Source organism: Pseudorca crassidens, chromosome 10, assembly GCF_039906515.1.
Source record: "Pseudorca crassidens isolate mPseCra1 chromosome 10, mPseCra1.hap1, whole genome shotgun sequence".
NCBI lineage: Eukaryota > Metazoa > Chordata > Mammalia > Artiodactyla > Delphinidae > Pseudorca > Pseudorca crassidens.
Genome location: NC_090305.1, coordinates 80,943,023 through 80,966,984, shown reverse-complemented (window position 1 = coordinate 80,966,984; position 23,962 = coordinate 80,943,023). Strand labels below are relative to the sequence as shown.

At 41.4% G+C, this 23,962-nt stretch overlaps 1 protein-coding gene and 1 pseudogene across 2 annotated transcripts in view; one reads left to right on the top strand and one right to left on the bottom strand.

Moving 5' to 3' along the window:
- Positions 1–23,962, top strand: part of CADPS (calcium dependent secretion activator) — an 804,945-nt gene that overhangs the window by 22,552 nt on the left and 758,431 nt on the right. The gene's annotated exons all lie outside the window — the stretch shown is intronic.
- On the bottom strand, positions 9,793–10,374 carry LOC137232610 (NHP2-like protein 1 pseudogene; annotated as a pseudogene).

Genomic DNA, 23,962 nt, shown 5'->3' with positions numbered 1-23,962 from the left:
GTCTTAACTACTGTGTCATGCTGAGCCCCTAGACAACATTTGAAATATTTAAAGGGTCCAAACTCAGAGAGCTTGCCCATGCTCTTCCTTCCACCTGGAATACTCTCTCTAAATTAAATGCCCCACGAGGTTTAAACTTTCACTGACCTCAAGTCTCTGCTTATCAGTGAGGACTTTTCCAGCCACTTTGTATAAAATACCCACCTGCTGTACACCCACGCTTCTGATCCCCTTCACCCTGCCTCATTTTTCTACATAGAATTTATCATCAGGCATATTCTGTACGTATTTCTGCATTGTATCCATCTTTCCTAGCTAGAAATGTCATCTCTATGAGGTTGGGAACTTGGATCTGTTCCCTGGATCTCCAGTAGCTGGAAGAGTGCCTGGCACACAATAGATGCTCACAAAATATTTGTAGCATGAATGAGTGTGTGAATGAATGAATCAATCAACTTCAGTTACATCTCCCTCATCAGCCTCATACAGTATCTATCAGGAGCAGCTGGGGGACTCCAGGAAGTCTGATTTAAAAGGTGTCCGATTTTCTTTAAAAAAAATCCAGTTGAATAAAAGAATATTTAATTGTGTCAGTGGCTGGGATTAAACCATACGAGGGCATCCATTTTTTCTTCAAGCACTGACAGCTGGGAGAAGAATATACAAGTCTGCTCTCCTTGTCTGTCCTTGTGTTCCCTTCCTCCTTGCATAGCTCTGTATATTTAAATCATTGGAAATACTCATTCTGAGAAATGTGGAAGCAGCATTTTTTTCCCTTTTCATAAGCCAACACTTATTCCCAGTGGGTAACATTTAGCAATGAAGTGTTTTTTGACTCCAGCACTTATCAGTGTTTCTGAAATATACAGTATAATTAAATTACTCGGAGGTGGTACTTTAATCAGGAGCAAATTTAATGAATATTCAAGCTGTTCACTGTTAGGAAATGAAAAAAGATTGTAGGAATTACAGCCTCAAAAGTCATACAGATGAGGGTGCTAACGTTCTTTATGAAATATACACACGCACACACACAAACACACACACTCACTCAAGAAAGCTTTCTTACATAACTGATCAAGTGATATCAACTATATGCACTGAACATTAAGTTGAGAATTTATAAACACAGGCAGTTCAAAAGTCAAAATCATTGCCTAACAATAGCACTAAATTTTTAAAAAATTGGGACAGTTTATAAAATCTACCTCAGTTTTAGACAGATTAGTTAACAGTTAACCACGTCACCACCAAAAGTAGCATACTTTCAATCCCAAAAATGCCCGTCAGAGTCAATGCTGTGATATTTCATTAAACCATTCACCTCTATCAAAGCTAAAAGAAGATGAACAAAAGAAAAAATATTTTGGCTAAAATTTCATATTATAGCCCTTGATATCTTTTAAATAAAAAATAACATTTTATTTGATTAACTGCATATTCTTTGTTCAAAGGTTTTTCTTTTGAGGGTAGATAAAGATGACTACCAGTTATTGCTTAACTCTGATCCCAGAAAAATCATGTTATAGTTTCTGGTTATCTACTCCAAAGGAAAACAGAGTTTTAACATTGACATCTTTTCTGGTTCACTTACTCTAAAATAAAATTTCAGGAAGGATGAAGTTTCTGTGAAGTAAGTAAATCTCAAAATTCTCTTCTACTTGTGCTTTAGAGATGTTATTTGAAGATAGCCATGGCAAAAACCCCTCTCACTTATGTTTCAAATGTGCCCTAATTTCTCTTCCTTCTCCAAGGTTTTCTAAGCTCCTGCCTTTATAGTTCAAGCAATTTGTATTTTGATTATTTCTTTGAAGCAGAACAGTCACGTGAACTGTAAATTTTCTGTGGGCAAAATAAATACAAATAAGAGGAACTTTCAATATCTGCCTGAAATGAGTTACTTAGAATACAAATAAGAAAAGCCATTCCAACAGGGAAAGCTACTTTTATACTCCACTATAAGTTTCTAGGCGTAGCAGCTTTGAGAGGATATATATATTACACAAAGCTCAATAGATGGATGGTCTTAAATGAAGTTCCCATTTGTAGAGCTTGATTGGAAGAAGGCAAAGCCTTTTCCTGAAAGAGTAGTTCGTTTAGTCATTCACACCCAAAATGCACGTGCCATTTTCAAGCCACCACTGACTAGCCAGCTAAAACGGAGGAACACAGGCAGATGGGAGAGTTAGAGAACAGAGCAGACACTGAACAGACCTCTGACACTGAACACGTCTGCCCTTACGCTCAAAGCCATTGCAGCCACTCACCTGAAATCATCAGCTAAGGGTGAGCTGGGTCCATCACTTGGCTTTTGTTCTCAGATCCATTCTCTGCCCTTCTTTCCTCGGTTGTGTACTGGAGGACACTACATTTCCCAGGCTCTCTCGCTTTCTGCTTTTAGATGGGTTTAGCTAATGGAAGACTCTAGGTGCAAGTGTGGAGAGCAAGAAGGGAAAAAGCCAGGATAGCCCCCATTCTGTTTCAGGTGGCAACTCCAGTACTTGATGTAATACCTGTGTGGCTCCAGTTCCTAGAGGATGTCCCCTCTCTCCATGGTCTCAGTTCGCTTCAGACAGGCCCACCAGGGACCCTGACTCCTGAGCTCTGATACAACCACCTCCTGCTTTTCACACTCCAGCCCTAGGTTGGTAATAGCTTCCTTGCTTTCGCTAAATGCAGGGTCGCTTCATAATACTGTTTAGTTCCTTAGCTATTCTATCATCTGAGTAAACAGTCCCTTGTATTAGATTCTTTTGGTTTGAAATATTTAAAGGGCTCTCTTTTTACTGATACAGAAGACCATCTTTTGTGCTGTAGGAATATTTGGAAAGGACTCACTGTCCTAGTTTAACCCAAATATTTTATTGCATAACTTCTTTAAACCAGTCTGGTTGGGCAGTGAGAAAACAAAGATTAGGTTGAAAATATATCTACTCCACCAGTTTCTACCTTGCTCACTGTACACACAAAACAACCATATATATAACTCTGAATCACTTACCACAATATGACACTTCTGGGGCGGTTATAGTTGACACATATTTTGTATTATTATTCAACTTCCAAATGTTTATGGATTATTAAGTATATGTCAGGAAAGAAACAACCTCCCAGCTTCACTCTTGATGAAGGTATGGTAAGAGATAGAGTTACAGGTAGAATTGTTTATGCCTCACCACTTTGAATATGTTATTCCATTGTCTTTTATTCATTGTTCTGTATTTATATGTGGAATGGGGATAGTAAGGTATTTTCCCCATCAGATTGTTATGAACATTAAATAAGAGATACTGAAAATACTGCCCAGCCTACAGCAACTACTTAAAAACATCAGCTCTTATTGCTGACTAGAAGTCTTTTGTCAGTCGAATATTCATTCCTTTGTAGGAATATGTCTCTTAGTCTCTGGTAGCTTTTAAGAATTTTGCCTGTCTTTGATAGTCTGCAGTTTTATCACAATGATTCTTTTAGACGTGAGTTTGCTTGTCTCTGTCCTATATGGATATTGGGGTACTCTTTAAATCTTAGGATGCCTTAGATGACTATTTGTTCAATTCTGGAACATTCTCAGCCATTTTCTCTTATAACATTAGGTCTCCCTCATACACTTTATTTTATCCTAGAACTCCTATTGGACATATATTAGACTCCATCTTCCTATCTTGCATGCCTCAACTTCTCTTGTTTTTATTTCTCTCTTCCACACTCTAGGTCACTTCCTTAGATCTGTGTTCCAATATATACATTATTTTTGAGTGTGTATTTTTACTGTTGTTCAACTAGGTAATTGATTTTTAAAAATTGCAGTAATTTTGTGATAGTCATTTAAAGATTTCCATTGTATCCTTTCCCATTTCTCAAATCTGTCCTTTTTATACTGTTCTGTGCTTGCTTTATCTTTATTATTTCCTCTTCACCTATTTAAACATTTAAAAACTACTTAGTTAAATCTTCTTTTAGATAATTCTATTATTTCTTGTTCGTACAAGGTTTTCTTTCTGTCGCACCATCCTATTCTCCTTCTCAGTGATTCACTTCCTTCCATGGTTTGAATCTTCAACTGGAAGCTCATCTTCAGTTGAGGCTTACTTCCCTGGCATCCTGGGCTCCCTGAGCTGTGGTATTTTCCCTGTTGTGTTATGGTGGCTTTGCCGCTTCTGAGAGTCCACGGGTTTCACTCATTCTGGGTCAGTTTTTATGTTGATTTCTCAGTTAGGAGCTTCTGCTCCACACTGATGGCATGAATTTGGACCTGCTCATTCACGTGATGATGCATTTGAATTTCCTTGGGTTACTTTTCTCTAAATTCAGCCTTGGCTGTAAAACAAGCTTCCTTGCTGATTCCCCCACCTGGTGGGGCTGGAGTCTGCCCATCCCCGTGACTCCTGGCTTGTTGCAGGTATCACAGCTCTAGTTCCCTGTATAAATAGTGTCTGTGTCCTAGACTAGCTTCTCTGCACAGGCATCCAAACCCCCAAATGCAGCTATTAGGGCCTACACCTGCTTCTCATAAAACTCTAATACATTTTCACCTAAGGCCCTTCCCACCTCCCTGATTCTGAGTTTGCTTTGCAATTCTGAAAATGGGTATTTCTATCTTCTGGTTTTGAATTTGCGTATGTGTTCACCTACCTTTCACTTTCTTATATAATATTTTATCTATTCAGAGTCTAATTCGGGGGATCCTTTCCTCAGTTTTATTCCCCATATTGACCATGCTGAAAGAAAAAAATGCTTGAAAATTACAGAAAGATTCTTTCATAGAGTGTCATCTGTGCAATCTCAGAACCACCTGGAATGGGGTGTAGGTATAGTCCATTACCAGAAAGAAGATACTGTTACTCCTCACTGATCATGAATCCACAAGAAGTCCATGAAATGATGCAAAAGATTTCTTTTCTCATCAGGTAATTAATTCATTTGGTATGCTTTTGGCTGAAGGTAACAGAAAATTCAACAAAAATTGGCTTAAACAATAAGAAAGATTTGTTTTCTTATCTATCCAAGAGCTAAAAATAGGGCCATTTCAGTCGGTTAACTGAGTGTCTCAACCTCATTATTGCTGCAGCTCAAATTCTTCTCATACCTCCCGCTTTCCCCGCACGGTCACGAGATGACAGTAACAGTTCCAGGCGTGTCAACCTGAATATCTATCAAGATGGAGGAAAGGGGAGAAGAGAATTTAGTTCTTCCATAGGCGTATCTTTTTAAGAGAAAGGAAGAATGTCTAGAAGTCCTCGTGGTGTAGCCCTCATCTCTAACTGGTTAGAAATGTTATCGTAGGCCCGTTCTCAAACCGATCCCTGACAAGGGAAATAGAGTTACCACAAATGGCAGAGATCAAATTAGACTCACTCTGGGGTTGGTAATGAGTCCAGGCTTCCCTGAAGTACAGGGTTGCCCCACGACTGAACAGGATCAGGAATCTCTTACCTTGGAGAGCGGGAAATAGCTCTTGGGCAAGGTCAGGTCTCTCAGAGTCGGCCTTAGGAGGGGTTCGGCAGGTCCCGTCTCTGGGCTCCTTTCCCCCTGTGTTTGCATCCCCTTTTCCTCCCCCAACCCCAGCCCCTGCTGAGGCACAAGCAACCTTCGACACTATCACTGTTTCTGTCTCTATCCTGTAAGAGTGAAGGTGGAACCTTGTGATTGGTACCACCTTGCAGCCTATGGAAAGCCTAGATGTTTTTCACGTCTTCAGACTGAACCATGTATGAGCTAAATATGGCCCGTACTCATCCCTGTCCTGCTTTAGAACTTGGTCTTCAGAGGTCCCATGGCATTGTCTAGAGGTGCACACACAGGGAGCCTTTGGATGGGGACAGTATAAAGTCTCACGGCATGGGGAGATGCTACCGCTGTGGGGAAGTTAGCTGGTGATGTGCTGGTATGAAGTGAACAGGGTTTCTATCGGTACAAACTGGAGTCCCGACTGGCACAGGCTGCATGGCCTGCATTATGAATAATGGGAAATTCTCACACGAAGGCTATGTGGGTGACTGGCAATGACTCCAAGACGCCGCAGGTCATAGGCCTTTTAACATGTCCTTTACAGTGATCCTCCTTTTGGTTCACTCACTGGGCATGTCACAGGTTATGATACAGTGCCCTCTGGAGCGAGTGCCCCAGGGTCAGATCACTTGTATTTATCAGTCACCTCACTTATTTCCCCACCTCCAGACACACCTCCAGACCGTCTTTATCGCTCCGCACAAAAGGTGTGTCTCTTCGTTTATTTCCTTCTAGACTTCAGGGGACCATACATTCAGAGCACAAATCATAAGTCACAGGAAAATTTTTCTCTTTCCATAAGTGCAGGGAAAACTGCCTTTAACATTGTCTGCATGGTGAGGGAAAGCATTTGTTTTTCTCCTAGAGTGTAGACAGTAGAGATGAGTGCTCTGTTAAAATGGAATGAATGCTTCTAATACAAAAAAAGGGAAAAACAGAAAACAGCTAAGTTTTTAGAGTAAAGAAGATTGCACATTTTATTCTGCTAAATAAGTAAATTCTTCTCTTGCCAGTATTGATTGATTTGTATGTTATGGCCTTAATGCATTTTGTATTTTTTAAAAATAGTAAAAAAAAACCCAAAACTCATGACGGGTGAGGAAGTAAGATATAAAGGAGTAAAAGAGATGCAGAAGATCAGACACCTGCCCCATCCCACATATAACCCCAGCCTAATTAAACTGAATCTCCTTAGCCCAATAGGGATAAAAAGAAAGAAATGAGATTGTCAAGGACCTAAGTCCATCTCATAGTCTATCTCCTGAGTCTTTTAAGCATTAAACCGTTGCTTGACAACGGTAAGATGGCTGCATAACACCAGTCACACTTTCCCAGTCAAGGGGGAGGGAAGGTGGATTTGAAGGACCAGTGCCAGAGTATTAGATGACAATGTCAGCAAAGACAGATATTGAGTCCACATCTATAGAGAGAGCTGGAAAACACACACTACAACTTACACTCAATGGACAAGAGCCTGCACCTTACGGCCTAATTAGTGGTCAGCTCCATAGGAAGACAGAGTTTGCTTCCCTTCATTCGCTAAAACAATATTGCTCAGTCTTGGTTTTGATCACACCTAAAAATCTTAACTCTAAACTTCAAAGTAAATGAACTATTATGATTAAAAACATAACAAAGCAGTGATCATTTTAGAATCCAGTCTTTAAAAATACTATAGTTTCCTCCAAGATACGAATATACTGAATTATCCTCTACCACACTTCAAAACTCACTGTTAGGAAATAATATCCTCACTTCTTTGCTGTCTGAAATTATGCCTTTAGGGCTCTGTTTTGTTTCACTTTGATCCCTATGAAATACAAATAACCTCTAAGAATGTTGAAACATATAAGCTCCATCAGTCAGTAAAATTAAGTGAATGAATGTCAGATCTCTTCTTATTGGAAATCACAGAATTCATTTAATAGTACTACAAAACCACTGGTACCTAAAGCTCCCTGTTTTTTGTTTTTTTCCTTTGCGGTACGCGGGCCTCTCACTGTTGTGGCCTCTCCCGTTGCGGAGCACAGGCTCCGGACGCGCAGGCTCAGCGGCCATGGCTCACGGGCCCAGCCACTCCGCGAGATCTTCCCGGACCGGGAAGATCTCGCGGAGGTCTTCCCGGACCGGGGCACGAACTCGTGTCCCCTGCATCGGCAGGCGGACTCCCAACCACTGCCCCACCACGGAAGCCCCATGGCTCCCTGTTTTATAGCTGCCTTTGTGTTTAACCTAACATGGAAGCTGTTTTGTTTTGTGTTTCTGCATTCCCTGCCACTGGTTTCTCCTGTTTTTGAAAATCATTCCAAAATTATACCTCCATAGATGGGAGGGTTAAAGGGGGGGCAAGTAAGGGGAGGTGGAGAGTGGAAAAAGAAGGAACTGCTGAGGAGAAAAAGGGGCAAAACCAATAAGGCTAATTAATGTTGCCTCTTCCCTATGGCAGATGGAAACTGACTCACAGAAAAAATGATGTGAATTATTTGTTTCAGTTGAGTTTTTTCCTTCCTTAAAATAAAATAGCGTGACTTCGGGTCAGAGCAAGATGGCGTAGATGAATTTCTCCCTGCTCCTCCCCACTCCACAGAAATATAAACCCTGGAAACCACACAAGAGACAACCAAGGAGAATGCTGAAAGGGTGTAAGAGGAAGGTGAGAAGGTCTCCTCAGGACTTAAGGAATAAAATAGTGGCAGGGTGTCCCCCAACAGGGGCAGATGGTCTGGACCCATCATATCCTAATCCCTGACCTAACAAGAGAAGGCAGCCCAGGTAGGGTCATTCTTCTCCCAGATGGAAAAGGAGTCATGCTTGCAACATCAGGCATAAACCAAGCAGACCAAAAAAATACCACAAAGGCTCTGAAAATTAAACTGCCGTTGAAACCACAGCCCACAAAGTAGGCCAAGATCTATAAGTGAAACCTAAACAGGTGACTGCCTGTTAAAATGGAAGATTTAGATAGGACCTAGAGTCTCCTAACATAATAGGCAAAATGTCTACAGTACAACTTGAAATCATGTCACACCAAGAACCAAGAAAATCACAACTCGAAAGGCAGAAGACAGCCAACGGATGGCAACATCCACAGATGTAAATCAGATGTTGGAATTACCTGACCAGAATTTTAGAGCAGTCATCATAAAAATGATTCAGCAATCAATTATGAAGTCTCTTGAAACAAATGGAAAAATAGAAAGTTTCAGCAAGGAAATAAAATTAATTATCTTAAAAAAAACAAATGGAAATTATAGAACTCAAAAATACAACATCACCCATGAATCACTCAGTGGATGGGATCAAGAGTAGAGTGGAGATGACAGAGGATAAAAGTGGTGATCTTGAGGACACAGTAGAATTCACCCAATCTGCATAAGAGAGAAAATAGACTGGAAAAATAAGGCAAAGTGTATAAGGATCTCTCTGTATTCTTTCTTTTTTTTTTTTTTTATTTTATGAATGTATGTGTTCTGTATTAGGATGCTCACCAGAATGACACAGTAGCACTGTCCTTCTGATGTGATAGAGAATACATACATCTGACCCACATCATGGCAGGAAATAGGCAAGGGGTAAGGGCTCTCAGAGCTGGTACCAAGTGTCTACTGAAGAAATCTCCATTCACCAAAGCAAGGATGTTCCCTTGAATTCCATCATCTTTGCTGTAGCTTCCAGTTCTCCATGACTGGCCCAGAATCCTCCATTCCAGAACCTCTTGCCACACCTTCAAGACCTAGGTCAACTGTCCCATGTCTCACTCACCAAGGCGCCTCTGGAATTTTGCAGCATATCTCTTTGGTATGTTGCTGCCCTGCCACCCTCAGAGGCATAGGTGGGAGTTGGGGGGAAATATATTACCAAAAGCAAACAGCAGGGGTACATCAGAAACTGACTCTTGGGACATACACCCAACAACCTCACAGAATACATGCTTCCTCCCCAAATGATACATAATGTCCTAGAGAGCAAAGGAAACCCCTTGATTATTCAAACACGATCCTGTATGCTGGGCACAAGGGATACAAAGTGGACAGTGCTTACTTCCATCATGCCCTGCACAGTAGGAAGGTGGCACCTGAAAGCTGGAACCAAATCTCTACCTTGGCTCTTCCCTGCCTTTGAATGGTGTCACCCACCCTGCTTCCACCTGTTCTGGGCATGCATTTTCCAAAAGGGAGGATAAGATGGCAGAGAGAGAGTGGAAGTGAAGATTACAGGAGAGGCTGGGAAGGAGATGACAACCTAAAAACAAGACAAAAACAATACAAAAATACAAAAACCAAATTGAGCACTAAAATATTTTCTAACAATAGAAGGTAGCTGGAAATACTATATGCTAACAGACAAACGATACATAACCCCTGGGGTAGCAGTCAGCAGCAGGGAGTGTGGCAGAGGCCACCTGTTTAGACTAAGAGCCTTTCAATGGACTGTTGGATGGATTGGATCTGCTGCTTCAGTTGTGAGCCTTCTTTGATGGTGACAGAACAGGCGATGACAGGCCTGGAGGCCCCACAGGCTCGCCCCAGGGCCTGCTTGGAGCGCACAAACACGTAGGGCACATTCTTGTCCTCACACAGCAGTGGGAGGTGCAGGATGATCTCCAGGGGCTCGGCGTCTGCAGCCATCACAATGAACTCAGAGATGCCTCTATTGAGGGTTTTTGTGGCCTCATTGGCTCCTTTTCGAAGCCGCTTGTAGTTACATGACTGCTGAACGAGGTCCAATAGTTTCTTGGTGAGGTGGGCATCTGCAAGAGGGTAGGCCTTTGGATTTACATCAGCCTCAGTCATTCCCGAGCACTGAGCAGTTCGCCCGCAGCGGTGCCGTCTAACCCTGGGTTTGGAGGCTGCAGATTATACATGTGTGCGGTGCTGTGCGCGGTTCTAGGTGGTGACCCATGGGTGATGGCCCAGTGGGAACACTCACCATTGAGTCCGCCTCGGCGGTGTCCTGCCTGATGCCGCAAGGACCTCTGTATTATTTCTTAACAGTTACATGTGAACCTACAATTACATCAAGAAAAACTTTGTTAAGAAAGGAAATAGCTTTTCAGTATCACATTAATAATTGAAATTTTTACTACTGCATTTAACTGTCGCTTGTAACATGTACAAAACATCCTTTATGAGAAACAAGCAATCAGCACAGGCACTTGACCCAGAGCAGAACATACTGCACTCAGTTAACAAGAACTCTGCTTACAGGCAAGTTATCATTTCAATAGATATTGAAAAATAAATTTCAGAGCTTAGAAAGTCGACTTTTCTCATTTAACAGTTCTGCAGAGGGGCAGCTCCAGAGTTTCTATAGAGCTGGGCCTTCTTAGAGGCAGCCCTTTGTTCATTTTATAAATTGGGGAGAGCTAAACTGCTAAAAGACTACAACATCAGAATATGATTCCTTTTCTTCCATCTTGACCGCAAAACAATGCAGGGCAGAAGTTCTTGGTTAGGATGCCCGTTCTGTAGTCCTAAACCTTCCCTCCAGTGGTACCCAAAGGCCTAGCCGCAGTCTCCAACCAAGCTTTTGTCAGAAATAAAGTTGACATTTTGATCTTTATTTATACTTGCCCTGGGTCTATTGCTCGAGTATTTCTAAACTCAGGTAAAGAAGAAGGGGGCTTGAGGTCAGCCATGTGATTGGAAAGGGGAATGGCCATGGCCATTGGCAACATTGCTATAGGCTGTCTCTGCACAGCAAACACTTGGAAAAAGTGGCGTATGGAAATGGGATAGAATAAATGCAGCCTGCAGAACAACTCTTGATGCTTCTGCCGTTGATCTCAATTTTGTGTAGCATTATCCTTTTCAGTTGCATTAATGATAAATAAAAATGGAATGATATTTCCAATCAAATTTAAGTTGGAGGAAGGCATATTCCATATAGAGTGAATAACGTTTAAATATGCAGAATCAATTGCATAGATTTCTAGGTGGAATTTAACGGTGGCAATAGTATCAATATGGGGCAGAGGCAAAGAGTAATAGAAGCACCAGGGCCTGGTGGCCGGGATGTAGCGTGTGCACCGTGAAGCACCTTGTGTGCTGTGCAAAGGAACATGATCCTTATCTTGGAGTTGCCAGGGAACTGATGTTGTATTTATTTTCCACTTCTTGAGATGAAGAAAAGAGAATTTAACTTTGTACCTCTCCTCAAGGTTTAGAGATTTGCCTCCTAACTACACACTAGATTTATGATAATGCTCACATTCATACCATGCCTCTCAAGGAGCTAGAACATTGGTTTTTAAATTCCAGTGGGTTTAGGAATTAGCTGAGTTCTCCATTAACTGTGCTGACCCCTAGACCCTACCCTCAAAGAGCCTGGTTGAGTTGCTCTTGAGTGAGCTCTGGCAAGCTGGGTTGATTCTGAGGGCCCAGATCTTTGGATTACACTTTGAGGACTGTAAATTATTACAATTTAAACAAAACTCCCCCTACTCCTGTCCTGTGAACAAAAGGTCTGAATGTACTTTCAGATGGAATTAGCAGCGTTGCTTCCAGTCTCCACTAGAGGGTAGTATATCAGAATTCTGAGTTTTGAACAAGACTTGTTTAAATTGTGCGATTTTTTGTTGTTGTTGTTTTGGGGTGTTTTTTGTTTGTTTGTTGTTTTGAGAATCAGAGGGTTTACAACTTTTTTTTAATGTGGATTTTTTCCCACATGGAAATGTTGAAAGGAAAAGCGTTCTTTGGAAAACTTATTCCCCCTTTGTTTTTTTCTAGTTTAATCAAATGACTTGCTCAGATTAAAATATTTCCTCAGTTGCTAACGCACTGTCGTTCTGGGTGATGGAATTCTAGGATGTTAGTGATAATACCTCCTCTGTTTTACAGATGAGAGACATGAACCCCAGGAATAAACTAGCTCAAGGCCTCTACAGTTAGTAGTGGAGTTGAGGATAGACCCCCGCTGGCCTGACCATCAATTCAACATCATTTTCCATAAACCATCTTATAAAAAATTTAGATAATTTTGGGAGTGCTCGGGATGGAGAAAGGAATGCTGCATTATCACATTTTAGTTCCTTTAGCTACAGTTCTAATGAGAGTCAGAACCTGAAATATTCATTTGGAACAGACTTGAGAGCTGTATGAAGTAACCATGCTTAATGACTTTATAAATCTGCTGTCTCCTCTGTAGATGAAGCTCCCACTTCTCTTTTTCTGCTGGATTATACCAGTTCTGAGTTAAAACTCTTTGATTTCTGTCTTTTGATCTTGTGCGCATGGCTTTATCGTTGTTGTTTCTAAATGGTGGAAACATAGCTTCCAAGTAAGGACAAAATGAATTAGGATTTAAAAGAACAATAGCAAATGAGCATTGTCAAATAAGGGAAAAATGGGTATAAATGTTCCAGTAGGTCAGCCAGTTTATATTTTAAGTTGTCTTGGCTTTGATAAAGAAATCTGTGCAAAAGGGTTGCACTTTCTCTCTCTCGCACGCTTTTTTTTTTCTTTCTTTTCTGACATGAGGCATTTGCTTCCCTGAATGCCTTAGTGTCTGGTGAAGCCACGTGCTTTTTTTTGACATGGTTCTCACCCCCAAGAGCTGCTAAAAGAAAAAATGACCTTTTCTTAGAAGGATGTTGACCACTTTCAATCTAGGTGCTAGTATTTGGCCAGCCCAGCAATGGTATTATGGTATTATCCCCATGAGGAAGTAGCAATAGTGTTACTTCTTTGTTGTGATGGGAGTGATTTCCTGAGATGGAAGATTTAATAATTTAATTGGGGTATAAGAAGGAGTCAATAGGCAGTAACCTAACATTTTCCCCTTTTTAATGGGAAACTACCGGTCATTTCATGCCCTTTAAAATGGTATCTCCTGAGCATCCCACTTATATAAAACCCTAAATTTCCAAGGTGTAAACCAGCCTTACTATTATAATAAAAGCTAATTTTGCCAAACTCCTGGTAAGTGTCAAGCAATAGGCTAAGAGGTTAATCCATCAGATCTTATTTATCCCTCATAACCTTATGAGGTAGTTGCTATTATTATCCCCATTTTACAGATGATGAAACTGAGACTGACATGGACTAAGGAATTAATATAAAAAAACTAGAAGTAGATGAGTTGTTACTGAAATCCAGGCAGGCAAAGTGCAAGTGCCTGCACGTCACCACTCTGTTATCCCATGCTTAATTTACAGACAGCCCCTAGGATGGCAACACAGAGAGAAATGTATCCCATGGTGCAGAACCATTTAAAATTGAAACATGATGTGTATCTATCTTCTCTTTAAGGTTAACGTGTTCTTAGCAGGGGGAAAAAAGGTTAATTATTGGCCACACCTCAGCCAGTAAGAATAGCCTGCAAAAGCTGAGATAGGGTTAATGTCTAGGATAAAATTCAAGCCAGACCTGATTTTCATGCTCTATTTACTGTAGCAGACCAGAATCCTTCCTTCAGAATCTCTGAAAACAGAAAGAATAAATAGCAAATATATTAAAAGGACCAGAACCTAGAATTGCAGTGCATATTTACATTAGAGACAGGTGTTATTTCAGATATAGCTTAAATTACATTTCTGGGGCATCAATTGGGTATGTGCCTCAATTCACAAGAGTTTAAAGCTCCATCTTTACAAGATTATCCAGAGTGCTCACTGAGACGTGCAAGAGGGAAAAGAAAAGCACTGGAAGGAAAGAGAAACACTGAAATTCCTACTCCAAGGATTGGCCTGGGTATATACTGGGTGGTCCATGTACCACAGGTGGTGTCTGAGATGATGCAAGATGGTACATGAATACATTTTTATAGAGAAATGTTAATAATTGCATAATAATTAAATGAGTTTTGGGGGGGAAACCTAGCATCTAAAAGTCAGTGGTTTTTATGGATAGCTCTTAGGACAAGTCTGGGTTTTAAGGAGTGAGCAAACAAATTTGATTTGAACAAAAGTATTAAGTGAATAATATTCATAGAGATAGACAGATATGGGAAGAATTTTGAAGGTGTTATACAAGAGGGATTGAAGTTTGGGAAACTTTAGTGTGGCAGAATCAGTATATGATAAAGGCTCTAGATATGTGGGTCCAATTTCTTGTTCTGAAATGGACCAAACATATGACTGTGGGTGAACCATTTCACACCTCTAATCCACAGTAGCTTTGACTAAAAAATGAGAGGTCTAGACCAGATCAGGGAGGCCCTTCCAGGGGCCAGGGACCCATAGAAGACCTTGGCATTACCACAAAGGATCTGAGAACTCATGTACTCAGTAAGCCATGACTTGGGACTCAGTCAGTACATCCTAATGGTAAACATATGACTGATTTACAAAAGCATATAGATGCTGTTATGATTAGTTATGAATTTAATTAACTTGAACTAACTTAAGTGAAAACTCTACTGAATGCATAGGTACTTGAACTTAATGTACATTCTCCAAAAAACAGATACTAAAAGTACAATTGATATTTTTGATATTGTCACACATCCATGCAGATTTTCCCTATTAATACAGTTTAAACTTCCATACTGTGGAAAAATTACAACTGTGCACAACACAGAAAGGTGGCCCAAGAGATGGCGAATGGAAGCTAATTAGTTACCCTGTTACATGATAGTGCTGAGGGGAAAATACCCTCATTTGATCTTTTATCTGACCTAGAATATCTGCACACAGAAGAGACACACTCATCCTGACGACCTTACATACCCAGGCCAAATTTCAAAAAAGTAAATTTGTAGATAACTTTTGGATGGAAATTACCTTAATGATAACAATGGTAATAATGATTGAATTGCACCCATTTATTTAGTATATAATGTGTGTGTGTGTATATATCAGATGCTGTGCTCAGTAAATCTTTCAGTGTATGAACACCCTTAATTTGTAGTTGATGAAACTGTAAGTCAGGGAGGTTGAGGTTTGTGCCCAAGACCATAAATCCATAAGGTGCCAATACCAGGATTCAAATCCAGAGCTCTTTGGTTCCAAATGTCTACCATACTACGCTGTTTTCTGAGATAATGAAAGTGGAGAATTCTAAACAGACATAGGCATAGGAGAAAGAGCTGTAAGTGTAAGTTCAGCAGAATTTTCTTTGAAGGAAGATAAAGGCTCTGAAGTTAAAAGAAGAGATGATTCAATCATATAAGACCCATTGGGGGTCACTGTTAGGATTAGGCCAGGACTGAGAGTGAGTATTAAGTTTTCACAGCTAAGGTCCCATTACTGTATCTCCTGCCAATTATTGAAAAGTCTTTCTCAAAAGTTAGGCTACTGAATAATGACAGGATTCTGATGGCTGTCCCCATACTTATAGAACTGTTCAGACATATTTTTTGCAGCATCGGTTGGCATCATCCAACAACCTAGTAATTTGAGGGACTAGACTGATGTAGAAAGCTTATTGCTGATTGCTTGAATCAAACATTGTAATCATCATATATCCGTAGTTGTTCTCCTATGTCAAGGAAATGCCTGTGAGACAAGCCCAATGGGAAAGGAGTTAAATAATATTCTGGGTACACGATCACTTGTAGAACGGCTTGGGACGGTGTTTGTTTGCACTCCAGCTACGCTGAATGGAAAAGAAACTCATTCATCCTTTCATTCAAAATACATTTGATGAGTTCCTATCATGTAGAGGTTACTAATTACTAAAGAATGCCAGTAAATGATACAGGGATCAGAATCAGAGAAGTCCCAATCTTTATCCCTCACTGATTGTCAATACTGATTTTCTAACTAAAAGTGCATGATTTCTTCTGGCCACTGTTGTCTATATATAACAGTGATTTATGATACCATAGTTGTGAGAACACTGGACAAAGAGCCAGGGAGAAGTGATCAAGTCCCAGTTTTCCTGCCTGCCAGCTAAAGGACCTTGGATAAATTGGGAAACTCTGGGATTCAGAATATATGGAGATAAGAATATTTCAAGTCAAAGAAAGATCTAAAGCAATGATCCTTTCCCCCATCTTATAAAGACTATTTACTCTCCTCCAAATCTACATGAGAGAATCCCAGGGTTCAGAGAAGCTCATGAAATAACATCACTCCAAGATGTATGCAGTCAAGCTATTTGCTGGTGTCTGGTGTCTCAGGCGGGCAGGAAGCAAAAAGAAGTTTTACTTTTTCCTATGCAACTCCTGGAGTAGCCGCTTGGTGGTGCCAGATGGCCTGTGTTTGTTTATTTGCAGACAAGACTTCCAGAAACAATTTTTTTTCTATACTTATAAGACTACCAGGGAGTCCTCTCCTCTTTGCTGTTTATACATATCTTCAGTCCGGGTTTAACCCATAAAAAGGTATTGAAGGGGACATCTGGAAATCTTAAGAGCATAGTAAACTGAGGAGAAAATAAATAAAGGAGAAATGAAACTAAGGAGAAAGATAGAGGAAGGAAACAAATGTAATACTCAGCAAAGTGTCACAAATGTCAGATTCAGAAACAAATTCAAGTAATTGTCTTTAACCATAAGTTAAAGAGGTGGCATGGTCGCTCGCAGGTGCAGCTGTCTCATCTATAAAATGAAGATAATGATACCTTATCTTCCTAGAGGGAAGGCTGGCTTTCAGCTCCAAGACCGCAGGCTCTGTTAAAGGGACTGATCAAATTGAGACCGTGTTTACCTCTCAGGAGCCTCTCTCCCCTCATGGTAGGAGGAGTCTAAGCAGAATGGGTTTATCTGGCCAAGATGGCAGTTACACGTTCAAGTTTGGAGAGGCTTCATAAACCCCCTGTGCACTGCTGCCCCTGTCACCTGAGCCATCTCATCTCCCTGGTGACCTAAGACAACAGCCTCCTCTATGGCCTCCCCTCTCCCTCCTTTCCTCTCTATAACCCATTCTGCATCCAACCGCCTGAGTCAATTCAGTCATGCACTCTCCTCCTTCAAACCCTTCGATGGCCACCCGTCACATTTAGAATAAAATCCAAACTCCTTCCTGTGGATGCCAAGGTCCTACGTGATCTGGTGTCTGCCTGCCTGTGGCAGGCAGTGCTGGTTGACTATCCAATACTGTATCAATGTTCTCTTCTTTCTTGTGAGCAGAAATCTGATGCTGTGAGTGACAGCATGAGCTCAGTCATAAACTCTCAACTCCCTGGATTCATGTGAGTTAGGAGTAACCAGACAACCCATTTCTAGCTAAGGAAGTATGAGGGGAAGACTTCTGGTGAGGTCCTTCTGAGAAAGCTTTTGTTCCCCACCATTTCCGAAAAGGACAAATTCAGCATGCATGGCTCTTTTACCCTTCGCCTATCTTCTTCCTGCCTTGATTAGGAATGGAATACCCATAGGGAGAGTGACTATTTCATGACCATGAGGATAAAGCCTACCTGCTCAATATAGAGAAGCAAAAGATAAAGGTATCTTGAGGCCCTGATAGCACAGAATGTGCTACCACCTTGAACCCCATACCTCTAGATTTTTTCTAATGTGATAAAAATACACCTATATTCAGTTAAGTGACTGTTGTCTGGTTTTTGTTTCAAGTTGCCAAAAATAATTTTATGTAATATTCTCTCTCTGATTTTGTCTTTTACGTTTCTCCCTTACTCATCCCACTTGGTACAGGTGTGCTGTGCTGTGCATCCCAGATCTTCCCCTTCAAACAGAAAGGTCTGTTTTCCCACCTTTTAGGAAGATTAAGTAACAGTATTCACCTCTTAGACTTAGACGATGGCCTTGTTTGAAGAGAGGCGTCTTTCCGAAAGTATCACACTCCTTCTGAGGCAGCCCACATGCAATGTCTAAGAGGCTTAGGGATAGAAATCCCAGCCCCATCCTTTTTCCAAAGGGGACAACCATGAAGGACTATTCCAAATTCAGAGTTATTGTGGGGTTGGATGAGGCCTTTGTTGAGACTGTGTCATAGCCCAACTACTCTCTCTTTCCAACTTTGCTTCTTCCCTTCGCTTCCAAAAATATCGATCCCCGAAGTATTCCCTAATAAACCTCCTGCGTGGTTTTTTTTTTTTTTTTTGCAACCTATATATTTTATTAATCCTCCTGCATGTTAATCACCATCTATGAGTCTTCTCAGGGAGCCCAACTTTCAAGGACTCATGTCCCTTCCAGGCTCAAGCAGTAAAACCTCCCTGTGTTCTCGTGGAGCCTCTTCCCTTTCCCTGAGGAGTGTGGAGCCCGGGTTTGAGAGGTGGGAACATAAGATCTCTGAGTCATTGCATGCAGTACAGCAGCCGAGGGAGTGCTTGATCTACAGCAGATTTTGAGTCATCGAGAAATACATTCTTACGTGTTCAACCAGTGAGATTTGGTGGTTGTTACCAAAGCCTAAAACTAGTCTAGCCTGTTACAGGGTTTTGACTACACAAATGTAACAAAAACTTTCCGGCACTTATTCTGAAATGCCTTTTGCTCGTCAAGATAAAAATAATGTGACTGGTCTTTTTTCAGCCACCTATAGATTCCCCCTTACACCTTGAGTTAAAAATCACAGGACAGAGGTCAGGAGGCATTTTGTAAGAGATGAGAATATTTTAAAATTTGAAATAGGCCCTTTTCCTCAAACTCAAGGCATAACACCAGTTCTGACCTCCTCCGGATCAGTCTTTCTAAATGTTCACGGTATTGTCCTAGTCTTAGGTTCTGCCGTTTACCACCTTCCTTTTGGGTTTGGCTGAGCCACGAATTATCCTGAAACTTGGCAGTACGCTGTATAAGGAGTTGAGTTCTTTCATCTAGACAGCCAAGGCCATGCTCACAGCTGTTCACTGCTTGTCCTTTTATTAGCAAGAATATTTTGCTTAAAGGATCTCTAAAGTGGCAGAAGCTTGACACACAACTTCCATTAAAGAAGTCTACAGAAAGGAGCCATGCTCTGCTCAGCACTTTGCAAGAAACTATTGGGTATGGACTCTCGCATAGAGGCATATAGGATATTCTTCTACTACTGTTCTGATGGCTGCCTTAACTACTACCATCAGCTGCCACTTATTGATAATCAACAATGTACCTGGCTCTGTGCTACCCCTTTAGAGATGTTGCTTAATTTGGTTCTCCCTACAGCAGTGTATGGTACAAATTCCTATTCCTATTTTACCACCAAGGAAACTGAGACTCAGAAAAGGCAAACTTTCCTAAAATTGTACAGCTGCATAGCATTAAAGCCAGGATTCAGATCTGGTTTTGCCGACTTAAGAGCCCATGCATTTAACCACAGACCTCTGCCGACTTCCATGTGGGGAAAGAGGAGAGTCACAAATGCAGGGCTGAGATATTCTTCCCCTCAGTCCGTCTGTTTATCTCCTGGCTGCTTTGTGCTTTGCTTAGGATCTAGAAGGTCTGACACAGGAGATACTTTTTCAGCTTGGAAGGACTCAGTTTCAATAAAAAAGAGTAGTTTGATGGCCCTTACTTCAGGGAAGGGAAAGGCATTTTAAAGCTAGTACAAGTGAGTTTTCCCCTTGAATTCAGTGTTAAATGGCTCTTGCAAGGACTCCCTGAAAGTTGTTTTCCCCCCACCAGCCAGATTTTGGCTGACAGATTACATCTTTGCCTGAGAAGTTGCTGCCAGGCTAAACACCGTCACACGTGCTCCTTTGTGCCAATGGCGTGCTGTCAGGGATGAGGATGCAACCAGCAAGCACGGCCAGAGAGGCTAAGATAGAGTCATACAGACCGTCTGCATGGCTCTCCAGCCTCCTGGGCTGCTTTGAGACCCTCCCAAGGACATCCTTTATACTGGGGTATTATCCACCAAGCACTGAAGAAGAATCTCCCCTTTCTGTAAGACACTCTCTGTCAGGGACTGGTGTTTATCTGTATCCTCCTTAAATTGCCAGTGACACTGCAGAGAAGACCTGTAAGACTGAACTTGGGTGGCGTCAAGTGGATGGTGACATCTGCTACATTATACAGCTAGCAGTTCAGCTCTTGCAGCTGACAGCAAAATGTCTTCACACGTTGCAGGGGTGATTCTGTTCCCTGCTCTCCTTTCCTGGGAGGTTGCCCTTCAGCATCTGGGTCTGAGAATGCCCGTCGGTCCGACATAGCCCGCAAGGAGGAACGTGTTCTCAGTGGTCCAGAGGAGACCCCCAGGGCCTGGCTGCTCACCACACTGCCTTCCCCGGCAGCATCCCTTGCATGGCTGAAGGGGAGCAGGATTAGACCAGTGTTTCCTAAAATATATTTGATTCTTTCTCATAACAATTGTTGATTCACAGTGAGTGTAAACATATTGAATAGCTACTCAATCCTAGGGCTCCTTTTTCTTGTGTCTCTAGGTGAAATCTCTTTTAATCTCTTTCCATTCTCTTTCAAGGTGAAATCATCCAGTCCCGTGGATCGAAAGTCTTGACTTCCCAAATTATATATCATTTAACCTTCTCCTTGGAACACTAAACTTATCTACCCTAGTGTCTGCTTGACAGCGCCACTTGCAGTTATCACAGGCTTTCAAACTAAAGATATTTAGTTCTAGATTCTTCACTTCTTCCCCTTCAATTTGATTTGTGCATCTTCCAGTCTTTCCCATACTCCTCTCAATCAAATTAGAAGCCAAGTGGATCGATCAGAGTCCAGTTGGGAGAGAAACCACAACAGTGAATTGAACAGAGACTTGTTCAAATACAAAGATATATTTGTATTTGATATATAGGTATAGAGTTGTTAACCAGATAATATGAATATGGCTGGTGAGGGCCTACTGTATAGCACAGGGGGAAAAAAAGGTACAGTCTGTTTGCAGGACATATATTAAGTTAACGCTAAAAATGCATTCCAGGGCTTCCCTGGTGGCACAGTGGTTGAGAGTCCGCCTGCCGACGCAGGGGACACGGGTTCGTGCCCCGGTCCGGGAAGATCCCACATGCCGCGGAGCGGCTGGGCCCGTGAGCCATGGCCGTTGAGCCTGCGCGTCCAAAGCCTGTGCTCCGCAACGGGAGAGGCCACAACAGTGAGAGGCCTGCGTACTGCAAAAAAAAAAAAAAAATGCATTCCAATATACATTCAATGCAGACAAATACCATTTGATTCCACTTCTACGAGGTACCTAGAATAGTCAAATTCATAGAGTCATAAAGTACATTGGTAGATGCCAGGGGCCTGGGGGGAGGGGGAGGGGGAGTTAGTGTTTAATGGGGACAGAGTTTCAGTTTAGGAAGGTGAAAAAGCGGGAGATGGATGATGGTGAGAGTTGCACAACAATGTGAATGTACTTAGTGCCACTGAACTGTACAGTTAAATAGGGTTAAAATAGTATGTTTTATATTATGTGACTTCTACGACAATAAAAAACATTAAAAAAAAAATTAGAGGTGAAGGTCAGACACCCAAGGAAGCAGTGCCAGTTGGCACTGGTGTCTCTGAAAGGAGGGCCATGAGGCTGGTTCTGTGAGTGTCGGAAAACTGCGACCTGGGTTAGCCTCTGCCACGGGCAGGAAGAGCTTCTGCTGGGGTCAAGAAGTCGGAGGCTGGAGTGATTTTTATGGGAGCAGAAAGCCTACAGGAAGGACCTGGGCCCTTCTCTTTCCTCCTGCTTTTCAGTCTCTCTGTCACACTTGCTATTGGCAGAGATTGACAGGGAGCAGCTGGGAAAGCAGAAAGGTGGTTTGTTGCGTTCCAGCCCCAGAACCACACGGTGGAGTGTAGAAGGGCAGCCTTCAAGCTGAGAGACAGTAACCTAATAATCAACCTATCCATTATTAGCCACTTGATAATTCAGTTATCCTTGGTTCGTTCTTCCTGGTTAACTGCAGCAGCAAATCCACCAGGAAGTCCTGATACTACTGTCTCCAAAATAGTCCTTAATTTTGTTGACTTTTTTCCTTCTTTCCTGACATAAACTTGATCTAAAGCTCCATAACCTCTAACCTGGACTCTGGCAATATCTGTCTAACTGGATTTCTAAATTTCACTCTTGCTCTCCTCCAAATTACATATTCATTCAGTCGAGGTTTATTGGGCACCTATTATGCACCAGGAACCAACCTAGTCACTTTGATTACAACAGTGAAGGAAACAGATGAAGCCCTGTCCTTGTAGAGCTTTCATTTTAGTCACTCATGTCGACCCAGAGCAGCAAGGTGGCTCGATTAAAATTGACTTTACACTGTGTAGCGTCAGAGGCTTTTCTATTTCAAATACTGTAGAACAAAAGCCAAACTCTATGAAGTATAAAGTCTGGTATGATCTGATGACTTCCCACCTTTTCAAACTCCGTGCTGTCCCTCTTCTTCTGTATGCTCTGAACAACAGTGGCCAAGTTTCAGTTTCCTGGACATGCCAAAATTTTAAGTAATTCTCTTCCTTGTTAGACATATGTCTCCCCACTAGACTGAAAGTTTCATGAGAGCAGGATCAGTGTCTATAGGCTAGCAAATAGTGCAGTGCCAGCTATTCTATATTTGTAGAATGAATTAATCACTTAAAAGCTCCAAGAAGTCAGTTTAATGTTGTATAACCCAGCAATATCCAAACTTGGCCACCGAATCATTCTTAACGTATTATCTCTCAACCCTCCTGAAGAACTCATGATTTGTTAATACACATTGGGGAACACAAGCTTTCAGCTGGATCCTCTCTGGCCCCTTGCTTAACTCCAGTAAAAACACCTTTCAACCACAGAGTACTTAGAATCAAGTTTTACTCTCTCAAACTGCGAAGAGAAAAGGATTTATGGGTCCTTTTTATGAGACCCCAGGAGGCATCCTAGGTTGGAGACAAAGCTATGGTCATTGACTTCTAAAAAGATTGGATTCCAATGCCAACTCTCATCTGTAAAGTGACGATTACAATTCTGACATTTCAGGATAGTTGGAAAGGTATAATGAAATAAAACACACAAAGCACCTGGTATAATATGTGGCACAGAGTAGGTTCTCAATAAATATTAATTCCCACACTTTCACCTATTCCCTTTTGTCCATCTATTGAGACATAAATAGCTAACAGTCTGCAGGGAATAATGGAGAAATAGACAGCAAAACCTTGGTACAGATTTTATTAACTACTAGTGGACAGGATTATCAACTAATGCATTTTTATAATTTTTCATCTGTATAATTTGCTCAGCTCTCCAGTAAATGTAAGACATGGTCCTGCCCTTGAGAATTTAAAAATAATTGGGGAAAAACAACTAACTGAAAAGAAATAACTAGAGAGATAAAAGATGCCAATAAGAAATAAGAGTTATAAGAAAGGAGGCATAAGGTTTGACATATCTGAGGTTCTCTCATAAAGGCATGGATTTGCGATTCCTCTTAGGGAGCCTCCTATACTGAGCAGTTTCACAAACACTTTTGGATGGACTTGGGGAAATCCACCCCAAATAAAAGGAAATTCTGATTTAACAATGTGTCCTTCCAAGATCAGGGCACATATTAAGCAGTCTGTCCTCAAAAATTCCCAACTAAAGAAAGATCCAAACTACTTTCTAAAACCTGACTTCTCAGCAGAGTACTTCATTACAGACCCTGATGAAATCATTGGGTAATGATTACCCAATCATTAGTTAAGTCCATGTCACCTG